Source organism: Grammomys surdaster, unplaced genomic scaffold (genome assembly GCF_004785775.1).
Source record: "Grammomys surdaster isolate TR1022 unplaced genomic scaffold, NIH_TR_1.0 125956, whole genome shotgun sequence".
NCBI lineage: Eukaryota > Metazoa > Chordata > Mammalia > Rodentia > Muridae > Grammomys > Grammomys surdaster.
In genome coordinates, this window is record NW_021620775.1 from 954383 (window position 1) to 966345 (window position 11963).

Here is an 11963-nt window from a genome sequence, read left to right on the forward strand (position 1 = left end):
CATGCATGCTGGCCCCTGTCAGGGATCCAGCCTCAGAGGCCCTGACCAGGAAAATGAGGTTTGTGCATTGTAATGCATTATTGACTTGAAATAGTAGAGACATGTGGAGCACCCCCAGGAAGGCCGGGAAACGAGGCCTGTGGAATTGTTTAATGCAAAGCTACACACAAACCAACCCAGAAGATTGTTACCACAGAACTGGGAGCTGCAGATCCTAGGCACCATATGGCCAGCAGATGCATTTTGCTTGGCATGAAAGGGGTTTGAAGTCCTCGGATTTGTTTTTAATTTTGAATAATTGGAGTATTTTCATGTAAATATCCAGATTTCCAAGTGTCATGGAAAGTTGGAATTTCACCCGCACAGCAGTGCCATTCCTGTGTGACATCACTTCCCTGGGTCTGAGTGGCAACAGTCCATTTCACTCAGGCAGTGATTACTGCTTTACTGCAGTCACCCCAAATCTCTGTGCCCTATCATCTCTCCCTTATTAACCAGCCTGTCTAGGATTTCAGTTTGTGACCCGCTTCAGCATTTGTCTAAGTCACTTGTAGGAGTGACCTGCTGGGTTGCTGCTTACATTTGGCTTAACTCTTCTCTTCCTGGAGCATTTTGCCTTGTCAGCTTTTGAATGTCTTGGACATGGTAGTTTCCTCACCTAACATCTTATACATGCTACTGTGTTGTGTGGCTCTGGCATTGAACCTATTGCCACAGGGCCAACTTAGGCAGCGGAGCTACTTGCTCGTTTAGCTAGCAAGGCTGAGAGAACAAAGCCATGTGACTTATTCAAAGTCACGCAGTGACTGAAGTAAGAGCTGACTTAAGTTTTGGTGCCTTTTCTATTGTATCTCAGCTTCTTCTGGAATGTTCCTCATGAGATCACACATCACAGAGTGAAAATTCTCCAGCAACCTTCTCACTTTGGAGACGCCTGACAGTGTAGGCCTGTTGCTGTCCAAGATGGATCCTGTGTGAGAGGTGGTATTGGAAGCCTGGCCTCTGATTCATTCTTCTGGCTTCTGAGAGCCTTGCAGTGGGAGCGAAGCCAGCTGGACTCTCGCTACCCTTCTCTCAGACCAGCCCTGTGATCGTAAGCAAGTTTCCTCACTGGCTGTTCTGCGTCATAACTTTGCAACATCAGCTAGGGATGCCTGCCTCGTGGAATTCTGTGTTGCTCACTGGGCCTACACACAGATTCGTTCAGAGCCTAGGGGGGTCTCTGAAAAATGTAAACTGTTAGGACCACTGGGGTGAGAAAGGACAGATAGTCCAAGTTCCCTCTTTTTAAAGGGAGGAAGTATGGGCTCAGGGGACAGAACCTCACAGCTAGCTATAGATAGAACTCTGATAGCGCAGGTCTCATATCCTCCTCAGTGCAGTGAGAAGTGGAACCACAGGTCTCCATTGAAACCATCTGTCCTCGAGCGTGGGCAGCCAGCCTATGGAGTGACAGCTCTGCCCTGAGGGTTCCCAAGGAATTTCAAGGAAGTCAAGGCCCAACCCAGAGATAGGAGCATTTCACTGATTCCATGGTAAGGATAAAGTGGGAGGCAGGACGACCCTCTACTTTTCTCCTTACCATCCCCAGGCTGAAATTCTGAATCACATGGAATCAGAGAAGGGGTTTCTGCGTGGCTCTCAGCTCACCAACACAGGCTTGGGAGACAAGACAGTGCAAATGAGCACTGTCTCTGCAAGCTCGTGGGACCCGCCAGTGCACAGTTTAAGTAGATCTCTGCAGTGACATCCAGGCATATTCTGCATTAAATTAGAGCTGGTAATTTCTTTCAGAGGGAAACAGCTCTGAAATGGCATGAAAGACAAAAATCTGTTCCTTGAAAAATGACACCATATGGGCCTGCGCTGCCGCAGAGGGGTAAGAGGCTTCGCCTCCCTTTGTTACACTCATCAAGCCGCTGATGTGAATGTCAGATTTGCAACAGAACCATACACTAACGGCACCCAAATTAGCTGCTAACAAGGAACTCTAGGCTAGCTCCAGGCAGGCAGATTGCTCTGACTGTGAGAGACGGAAAGCGCCTTAGCAAAACAGTGCTTACTGATGTTCTCAAGCCTCAAAAAAGATCACTCCCTGCTCTTAGAGAATTGCCAGAGGAAGATGGTGCCCAGCCTTCTGTCTGCCTCTGTGCCAGGAGCCAACAACCAAACCTGCAGATTAGGAAAAGACTGCCCCAAAGACGATATGGAGAGTTCAGAATATTGGTGGGAAGAGGTGAGGGAGGGACTCTGAGATCAGATCGGGTCGGGGAGCTGGGTCCCAGGAAAGGCAGTGTTAGCACTTCAGGGTATGGTCCGCTACCGGTTTATCTAGTCATTTCACAGAGACTTTAGCAAAATCACTTACAGCACATGTCTATGAGGACAGATATTGTTTAGCAGCTGAAACTGGTCATCCTAAACTCTCTTCCACCACCCTGAAATTTATTGTTGGAGAATTTCTTTTCCTATCTGTTGTAGGAAAATTGAGCTGTTAATAATGACAAATGTTACTTGGGCGGTGGTGGCCCATGCCTTTTAATCCCGACACTCAGAAGGCAGAGGCAGGCAGGTCTCTGAGTTTGAGGCTAGCCTGGTCTACAGAGTGAGTTCCAGGACAGCAGGGGCTACACAGAGAAAGTCTGTCTTGAAACAAACAAACAAAATAACCTCAAATATCACTAACAGACAGACCCTGGTCCAGCCAAGCTTGTGATGTTCTTGACTCCATGGTGAGTTCCTCGGGGGGGGGGGGGGGGGATAAAACTCAAGGAGAGGCCGTGTTTTGAAAGCCATTTTGTTTTGAAATTTACTACAGAATCTGTGGACCAAGGTCAGGGGGAGTAGGGTACAGGATGGATGCTTAGAATCACAAAACCTATCCAAGGGAAAAGACAAAAGAACAAAGTCAATCAAGTAAAGTCAGTGGGGTAGTAGAGAGAAGATGGTGTCTGTGTAGGTACATGTGGTTTGGACTAAGGACCTTCCCAGCAAAGCCTGCAGTCCTGTAGGTGAGGGGTCTGCTATTAGGGAAACAGCGAACACCTGCTGGACTGAAGAATGGCTTCTGAACCTGACATTTGAGTCATGTGAATTCTTAAAAGGAACTTCATGCCCTCGACATGCACAAAGCACTGCTGTCTGAACACTGGGATCGGTGGTTCTCCTCTCAGGCCCCTGAGAATGATGGGACAGCCACAGAGGTCCCAAAGGTAAGCTGGGCGGGGCACCCTGAGGAAGGGCTTGGGAATGTGCTCTACAGCTACAGCCAGAGGGAGGGCTGAGGTCATGACCATGACGTTGGAGGCAGAGTGGAAAAGGCAGTGTTGGAAATGGGCCTGGAAGGAAGGTGTATTAGGGTTTCTACTGCTATGAAGAAACCCCATGACCAAGAGAACTCTTATACAGGGAAGCAGTCAATTGGAGTTGGCTTAGAGTTCAGAGGTTTAGTCCACTGTCGTCAGAGCAGGAAACATGGCGGCATGCAGGCAGACACGGTATTGGAGAGTAGCTGACAGTTCTACATCTGGATTGGCTGGAAGCAGGAAGAGAGGGTGATCCTAGGCCTGGCTTGAGCTTCTGAAACCTCAAAGCACCCCCTCTCCAAACCCCCCAGTGACCACTTCCTCCAACAAGACCATACCTTGTAATAGTGACACTGCCTGTGAGCCTATGGGACCATTTTCAAATCAACACAGATGGGGACAAAGTAAACCCAGGACTTACAGATTCATGTCCTCAACATACAAACAAGACCCTTGAGATCTAGTCCTTGCTGGTCTTGATGCAAAGCAGGCCTGACTTTTCTTTGTCAGCCGGCTCCCTTATCTTGAAGTGGGCTGAGGGGACAATATGACATCGGGATACCAGGACAAGCATGGAAAGCCATGTTTGCTCTGGATGAAGTGGAAATGTGAGCAGAGTCAGGATGGCTATAGAGAACAAGACCTAGGCAAGAATTAAGACTGAGTCTGACTGGTCCGTGATGGGAGCACTGGGTGATTCTTATCAGTGTTTTTGCAAGCCTTGCCCTGTGAGGAGAGGTAAGAGCCATGTTTCTGGCTCTTCTGGTATCCAGTTATATTTTCCAACAGACAATCTACAAAGATAAGTTTGAGAGTCATATCTGCACAGCTGATATTTACAAAATGACAGGACTTGGGTTTTTTGAGTGACATGCATAAGTAGTTTCTAGGAATGCTGTGGGAAATGCTGTGGTTCTAGGCTGTCTTTTGGGGTACAGCTGGACTGTTGCCAACAATAACCCTATGGTCTCACTGGCAGCCACGTAGGCTATGCAAAGGCTTCAGAGCGACCATAGTCACCAGTCAGCACCTTCTAGAGGAGATGAGAGGTAGAGTTGAAGCCAGAAGCTTCCGCATATCCAGGTGATTTAACTGCATCTTATTCCCCTGGGGTCTTGAGATGGCTCTCTAGCGTTCCCTCCGAATGGGCTCTGGCTCTTACCCAAGTCCAAAGCTCATCCTACAGATTTGATTAAAGATGATTTCCTTGTCCATTCCAGAAATTTGCCTTTAAAAAAATACATGAGTGCTGGAGAGATGGCTCAGCGGTTAAGAGCACTGGCTGCTCTTCCAGAGTTCCTGAGTTCAATTCCCAGAACTTACATGATAGCTCACAACCATCTGCAATGGGAACCAGTGCTCTTTCCTGGTGTGTCTGAAGACAGTGACAGTGTACTCACATATATGAAATACATAAATAAATCTTTAAAAATAAGTAAGTAAAAAATACATGAAAGAAACAGTACCACAAAGATGAACATTCCTCCAACATATGGAGAGAAAACTTGGAGATCAAAACACAAGTGCGTGCTGCATGGCACAAGGCTCTTCCTTGGGATCCTCAACACTCACTAAAAAAGACAGGCATGGTAAGGCAACATGTGCCTGTAGTCCCACTGCTGGACAAGTGGTGTTGGAGCGGGGACAGAGACAGGAGACTCCCTAGGGTTTGTAGGCACAGTTTAGCCTAAACAGCCAGCTCCAGGTTCAATATGAGACATTACCTCAAAAATAAGGTAAAGAGCAACTGAGGCAGACATCTGATGTTGACCTCTGACCTACACACACACACACACACACACACACACACAGGGGAGGGAAGCTCAATGGTTAAGAGTACTTATTCTTGCAGAGAACCTGGGTTCCATTTTCAAAATTGACACCGTGTCTCATAAGCACTCAAAACTCCAGTTACAGAGGATCTAGTGAACTCTTCTGACCTCTGTGGGCACAAGGCACACAACATGATGCACATACAAACACTCATACACATGACATAAAATAAATCAATCTTAAAAAATTAAACAACAGCACTGACACAGAAAAGCTTCCTAGCTGCAATCAGCATAGGCTTCCTTTAAGAAGGAGCTACGATCTTATTAAAGCCTCAGCAAAGCTCATACAGATCATATTTGCATTCCTATCTCCCTGTCTGCCCGTATGTCTGTCTGTCTCTGCCTCTGTCTCTCTGAGGGTCTCACTCTGTAGACCAGGCTAGGCTCAAACTCACAGAAATCTACTTGCGTCTGCTGCCCAGGTGCTGGCATTAAAGGTGTGTGCCATTTTGTTCCAGGGGATCATGGGAAGGCTCTGGCTTTGGTTCTAGTACCAGCTCTGGAATAACAGTTATGCGGTGGTGCATGCCATTAATCCAGCACCCAGGAGGCAGAGGTAGGCTGACCTGTGACTTTGAGGCCAACTAGGCCTACATCTCGAGTTCCAGGCTGGCCAGGGTTACATAGTGAGACCCTGATACAAGGGGGAAAAAAGTTACCATCAAAAATTCTAAAATCTTCTAGCTTTAGGAAGAACTATAGATTCAACCAAGGTTTGTGGGCTTATCAATAAGTAAAGAGAAATGTGCAGCCTGGACACGTTGTGTTAGGACAACTAGAATTACAGAAGGCAGAGACATGTTTCTTATTAAATTTAAAAAAAAGTCTTTCCAGTGAGACAAATATCAAGTCCTCCAATGATGCTTATAAATCAGTCGTAAGATGAATAGCGGCTACGACAATCGCTCATTTTCCCTGGCACTGCCGGGGAGGATGACTCGCATAAACTCTCGACCTTCTGTGTCTTTGCAGATAGATCCATCTTCTCCAATTATCTCCACAGTGCGATCCGTACTTCGGGTGGGCATGGGCTCTCGCCCGTCTCCTTCTGCGTTTGCCAAGAGTTTCCCGAGGTGGTTTCTAATAAACCAGGCTCATCAATAAAATGAGCTCTTTTTGAAGATATCCCTTAAACCCAAGAAAAAAGACGATCGATTAAAAAAAAAAAATCTTTACAGTGCAAAGATGGAAAATGTGGTCATTTTTTTAGGGCTGCCATAACCAACCATTGCAGACAGAATGGCTTAAATAACAGAATGAGTTTTCCCACTGGGCTAGAAGTCTGAGGTCCAGTTGTCAGCAGGGCTGGTTCTTTTCCTTAGCTGGCAGACAAGCCACCCCTTTGCTCTGTCCTTACATGCACCCCTGGAGCCTTCCTGTGTGCCCCGTCCCTGTTCTCACAGAGACACCAGTCACATTGGATTAGGTCCATCCTAACTTCATCCATTTTCATTTAGTCGTGTCTTCAAGAACCCTGTCTGCAGATAAGCTGACATTCTGAGATATGGGAGCATCAAGGGCGCCTGTGTAAGAATTTGTGAGGAGGTACAACGCAGGCTGACAATCCTGAGAAACCGAGATGCTCACAGGCATGACTACAACTCCATGTGAGACACTAAGACACACTTCTGCACAAATCACACACATCTATGATTTGTATCTGGCCCAAAACAAATAGGCACAAGTCTGTTCCTTGGCTTCAAGGGGAGGAGATGGCTTCTCTGACAAAAGTCAAGGTCATCTGAACAGCAGCTGCTGAGCAGTGGGGAATGGAGGAGAAGGGGAGGAAGGGGTGAGAGGAGGAGGTGGGGAGGGGTAGGGAAAGATGGGGAGGGATGAGAGTGATAGGAAGTGGGGGAGTTGTGGGGAGGAAACACAGAGAGATGGAGAGGGATGGGGAACAGTGAGGAGTGGTGGTACCCTTGGAATCAAGCAGACAGCTTTCACAGAAGCCATGTTGGTTTTCCTCCAGCTGATAGTTTTTTTTCTCCTAAAGCAATTCTTCCTGGCTAGTTAGGAAGCGAGCGAGCACATCCAGAGCCTCTGGACTTCCATTCCTCTCCCCTGCCCCAGGCCCAACAGACAGATGTGATAAAGATGACCAAGATAGAAAACATGCGTCCTTAGTGAGAAGCTCACCCCTTCCAGGTTTCCAGAGACACACAAAAGCAAATTTCCCTAAACCCACCCATTCTGTTCTGTACACACTGATCTGGGCCCTGTAGCCGGGAAGTTCCTGATCTCCCTGTGGGGAGAGTGGGTGTGCTTTATAGCAGGCCCTGGAATGTCTGGAACTTTCCACCTGTGAAGTTCCCTGAGAGCTACAAGCCCAAACAGGAGTGACACTGAGAAACAAGAGGCAGTACAGCTTCTAGTGATGAATCAGGGTCACCCAGCGGCACCCATCATGGCAAGACCCAGAATTTTTGAGTGCCTAATACATGCCAGGACTTTAAGCATATTGTGGGATAATGCTCCTTGCCCCAGACACAGGTCATTATTATCATCTTACTGATGAGGACACCAAGGTCAGCAAGATTAAACCACTTGCTTCCTTCCCCAGGATCAAGAGTTATAGAGACAGAGTTTGAGTTTGAACCAAGACAAAGCTAGGCCCTCTCTCCCCAGTCTGGTGCTGCCTGCCTATGAGCCTTAGGCCTAGAACTGCCAATGGCGCTGCATTCTACAACTGCCTGATCTTCAGCTTCTGCCAAGTGCAGCCTCACGTGACCACTCCAACCCCTGCTCAGGACGTCGCACACTGAAGCTCTTAACAAAGGAGAATGGAACTCAAGCATCATTAGGTCATGACACAAGCCGTACCAGGTCACTGGGGTGAATGCCATCACCCTGATTCTGGAGGTCCCTTGGGGAACCCTCACTGAGCCAATGGATGGATGACTGCCATGTGTACTCAGCTTCAGTCCTGCAGGGTGAGGGGACAAAGGATAAAGTCAGATTTCCAGACACTAACGGAGTAGCCATTGGTGACCAACACTGCCCTTCTGTGCTCCTCCTTAATCCGGGGTCTTTACAATAGCTTCTGTTCTGAAATGGCATCTTAACCAAGAGGAGAGAGAGAGAGAGAGAGAGAGAGGGAGAGAGAGGTCCCTCACAGTGTCCTTGTAGACAAATCATGGCCTTATCACATGCTCTGCCCCCCAAGCTGCCAGTCAGAACCAGTAGCGATGACGCCCTACTTTCCTACTTCCCTGGGGAGTATGAGAAGGGAGGTGGGGGTGGGGCAGAAAGGAGCTTTGGGCCCTGGGGAAGAATGTTCCATGAGCACACCAGATCATTCAAACCGGATCAAAGCCATCTTGACTTCCCCTGCCAAACTGGAAAGCACCAACAGTTCAGTTTTGTCCCTCAAGCTTTACATGCCGTTTTGGTATGTATCCCCAGTTCTCTGGGAAAGAAGGTTTTAGAAAAACAATGAATTTTCTTTCTTGGAACCTGGGCTTTTTAGCTAGGTGAGGAAAAGCTGATGAAAAAAAATCAGTCTAGACATTAATTTCTACTTAACACACAGACCTTCCTTGGCATCTGCCAATCAAAAGGTGAGAGCAATCGAGAAGCTAGGGGAAACCCTGCCTCACCCTCGGGCCTCCTAAAGAGCCAAGTATTTGTTTTTCCTTTTCCTTAATCTGAACTGGTTTCTTCCGCGAAGCCCTTTCTAAACAGCCATTGATTTTCCCCAGCTCAAACAGTCCATTAATAACGCCAAGTACTCAGGAGTCCCTTTAGTGCCTCCAGCTTTGTTTGGGTTGGACTTGCTCCCTGGGGTCCCCTAGTGGGGGGAGGGGAGGAATCTGCTTTCTTCAAAGCTCAAACCGGTTCCCAGGGAGATTGGAATCACAGCCGCACCCCAGTCTGGGTCAATGTGGGCAAAGGAGCTTGCTGGAAACCAGCCTGTCCCCGCTGTTTGCTCCAAGCACCTCCACCCACGGCCAATCTGCTCTGTGCCCAGGCTCCTGCCCTCAGTTCAGCAGGGGCAGACACCTGCCAGAGAACAAAGTGGTGACGGAGATGAGAGCTGTTAATGAGACACATTGCTACCCGCACATTCTTTGGGCAGTTCCAGATACTCTTTGGCTTCTCTCCCTTGTTCCAGACCCGGATTTCACTGTGGTGATGCCCTCTGCATGGGTTCCAACATACTGGCCCCTGGTGTAATGTGACAGTGTCTCACACCAGCCACCATGAGTCACTGGCTTCTCTGATGACCCTGACACCTCTTCGGCCTGGCCCGTGGTCACTCATATGTATTCTGTGAGAGTGTAAATCGATGTATCCACCAGAAGATGAGAGCTCCTTCAGGTTGAGCGGCCATGTTCAGTGTGGTGCTCCAATGGTCTCCTAAAACGCCTCACCTGTCCGGTAGCAGGCAGTGCAGAGTTACGCAAGTGTGCCCTTCCAGTGACTGTCTCTCTTCCACCTAGGAAACCAGGTAAATTTGAGCCTTTATCTTACGCTTGGGGATCCCAGGGTAGACTGTCTGTCATGAGAGTCTTAGCGATTTGAAAGGGAAGTCTTGAAGGAGAGGCCATTGGCCGCCATGGTGGCACTATGTCTGCAAACCCAGCTCTAGGGAGGCTGTGACCAGAAGATCACCAAGAGGTTCAAGGTAAGCCTGGACTACAGACTCAGTCCCTGATAACAGCACTATGAAAGAAAAGGAGGAGGAGGAAGAGGAGGAGCTGTTTAGACTCAAAACATCCCAACAATGAACTATTGTTCATTGAGGTGGAAGGAAGGTAAAGGAGGTGCACAAGGGATCCTTCTTTCTCGAACCTTCTCCTTCTCCCCGTCTTCTTACCCCACCACCCTCCTCTTCCCTCCATCCTTGCCTCCATACAAACATCTGCTTGGCTGTGCTGGGACATCTTTTTTTCCACTCGTACATTCTGCTTCCCAAGGTGCCTCATCCCAGAAAACACCTGCTCCCCCGAAGGAGGTTGCCTGAATTATAAATGAGCCTCCGACAGATAAAGATGTGTTCAACATAAGAGAGAAGGGCAAAACAGGTAAACAAGCGGCCAGTCTGTTGCCCTGAGCATCTTAGGATACTGCAAAGTTTGCTTTCCCTTGGGACCTAGTCTGAACAAAGCCCAAGCCTTCTTCAGGATTATCTGAAGGTACGTGTATCTCCACCCGTCCACTCTGCCCCTCCCTTTTGACAACTATGCCCTCCTTCTGTCGTTCCACAGTCCAAAGGCTGTGCCTTCTTCAGCCCGGAATTCAGGGGTGTTTCTTGCAACCCCATCCCCCTCCTCTGCCTTCCAGTAGCTGGATCTGATATCCAGTCCTCAGTCTTTTCCCTTAACTTTGGTAGGTCTGGGTGAGAGCATCCTGCGAGTGGACTATGGCCAACTCCTTTCTGAAGATCAGATGAAAGGCCTCACTCATGGTCATGATGAGGAGTAACGAGGAAAGGTAAGAAGGACGGAGCTGTGGATTTATGGGCTCCCTCATAGTTCCCGTGATTAAAGCTTAGTCCCCACTGCAACAGTACTGAGAGGAGGACAGGTCATGGAGACGTAGATTAGTGCCACTGTAGAAGGGGCAAGCTCCTGATGAACTCAGTCTCCCAATCTGTCCGTCCACCTGTCCATGTCCCCCACCCCATCCCATGTGATAAGGCAGTGTGAAACGCCTCGCTAGAAGTGGCATCTCAATCTACTGACTTCCAGCCTGCAGAATCGTGAGCCAGCTAAGCTTCCATTCTGTGTAAGTTTCCCGGCTGGTGCTATTTGATTACAGCAGCACAAAGTAGGCTAACACAGGAGAGAAAGGACGGAGAAGATCGACCGCCAAGTGTCTACTGAGCCTGGGATACAGCAGGATCAGCAGCCAATTCTGCTTTCTCCTTAATGGGCACCGCCCATGCTGCAAGTGACCGTCTCTGAGGAGAGACTCAGACACTGCTTCCAGGGAGGCATTGCTGGAGTAATGTTTTCTCTGTCCAAAGCTCATCAGTGGCTTTGGGGTCCTCCTTCAGTAAAGAATGGCATAGGGACACACTCACACAAGTGTGACTTGGTTCCCGGTCAGGAGCTTGTACTGGGAAGTGTCCCAAACCATGTTTTCTTTCTGGACCCCCTGCCTAACTAGCAAACTCCTGACCTTTTCTTAACTGTATGAGTACAATCTCTCTTCCTTTAGGTAGGGGCCAAAACCTGCACTCTCATCGTCTGAGGCTATAGTGCATCCCAACTAGAATCACTGCAGTACACAGTTAGACAATGACATACACGTACCCTCGGAACTGGGCGCCCAGTTAGGGAAGGCAGACCATTTTCTTACCCAGAGACCTCAGAAATAAGGTGACCCTACTCTGAACCAGAGTCCTCTCCTGCAGACATAGGTGAGGAGTTTGGGGCTCTGAGAACCTTGCTGAACCCCACTTGATACCTGCACACATCCTGCAGAGTTGGATAAAGCAGAAGGTGTCTGCTTACATTAAAATTCAGATAAACAATGAAGTCAGTATGATTATATCCCATGCTGTACTTGGAAGATACTCACTAAAAATATTCACTGTTTATCTAAAATTCAGATTTAACTGAATGTCCTATATTTATGTTTGCCAGATCTGACAATTCTCCCAGAAGCCCCTGTTGCAGTTATTTTAGGGAATCCAATTCCAGCCCCTGTCAGGACCACTGAGGCCCAAGAGAATTTGTCTGAGCTTTGAGAACTCCAGGAATTTAAGAATCGTCATTTCTTCCCTCAAATGCCTCTGAAACTAGGAAAAGATTTGTTATCCTTTTTAAATTTGTGACAATCTAAATGTATCCTCATGGCTGAGCATGAACTTGTG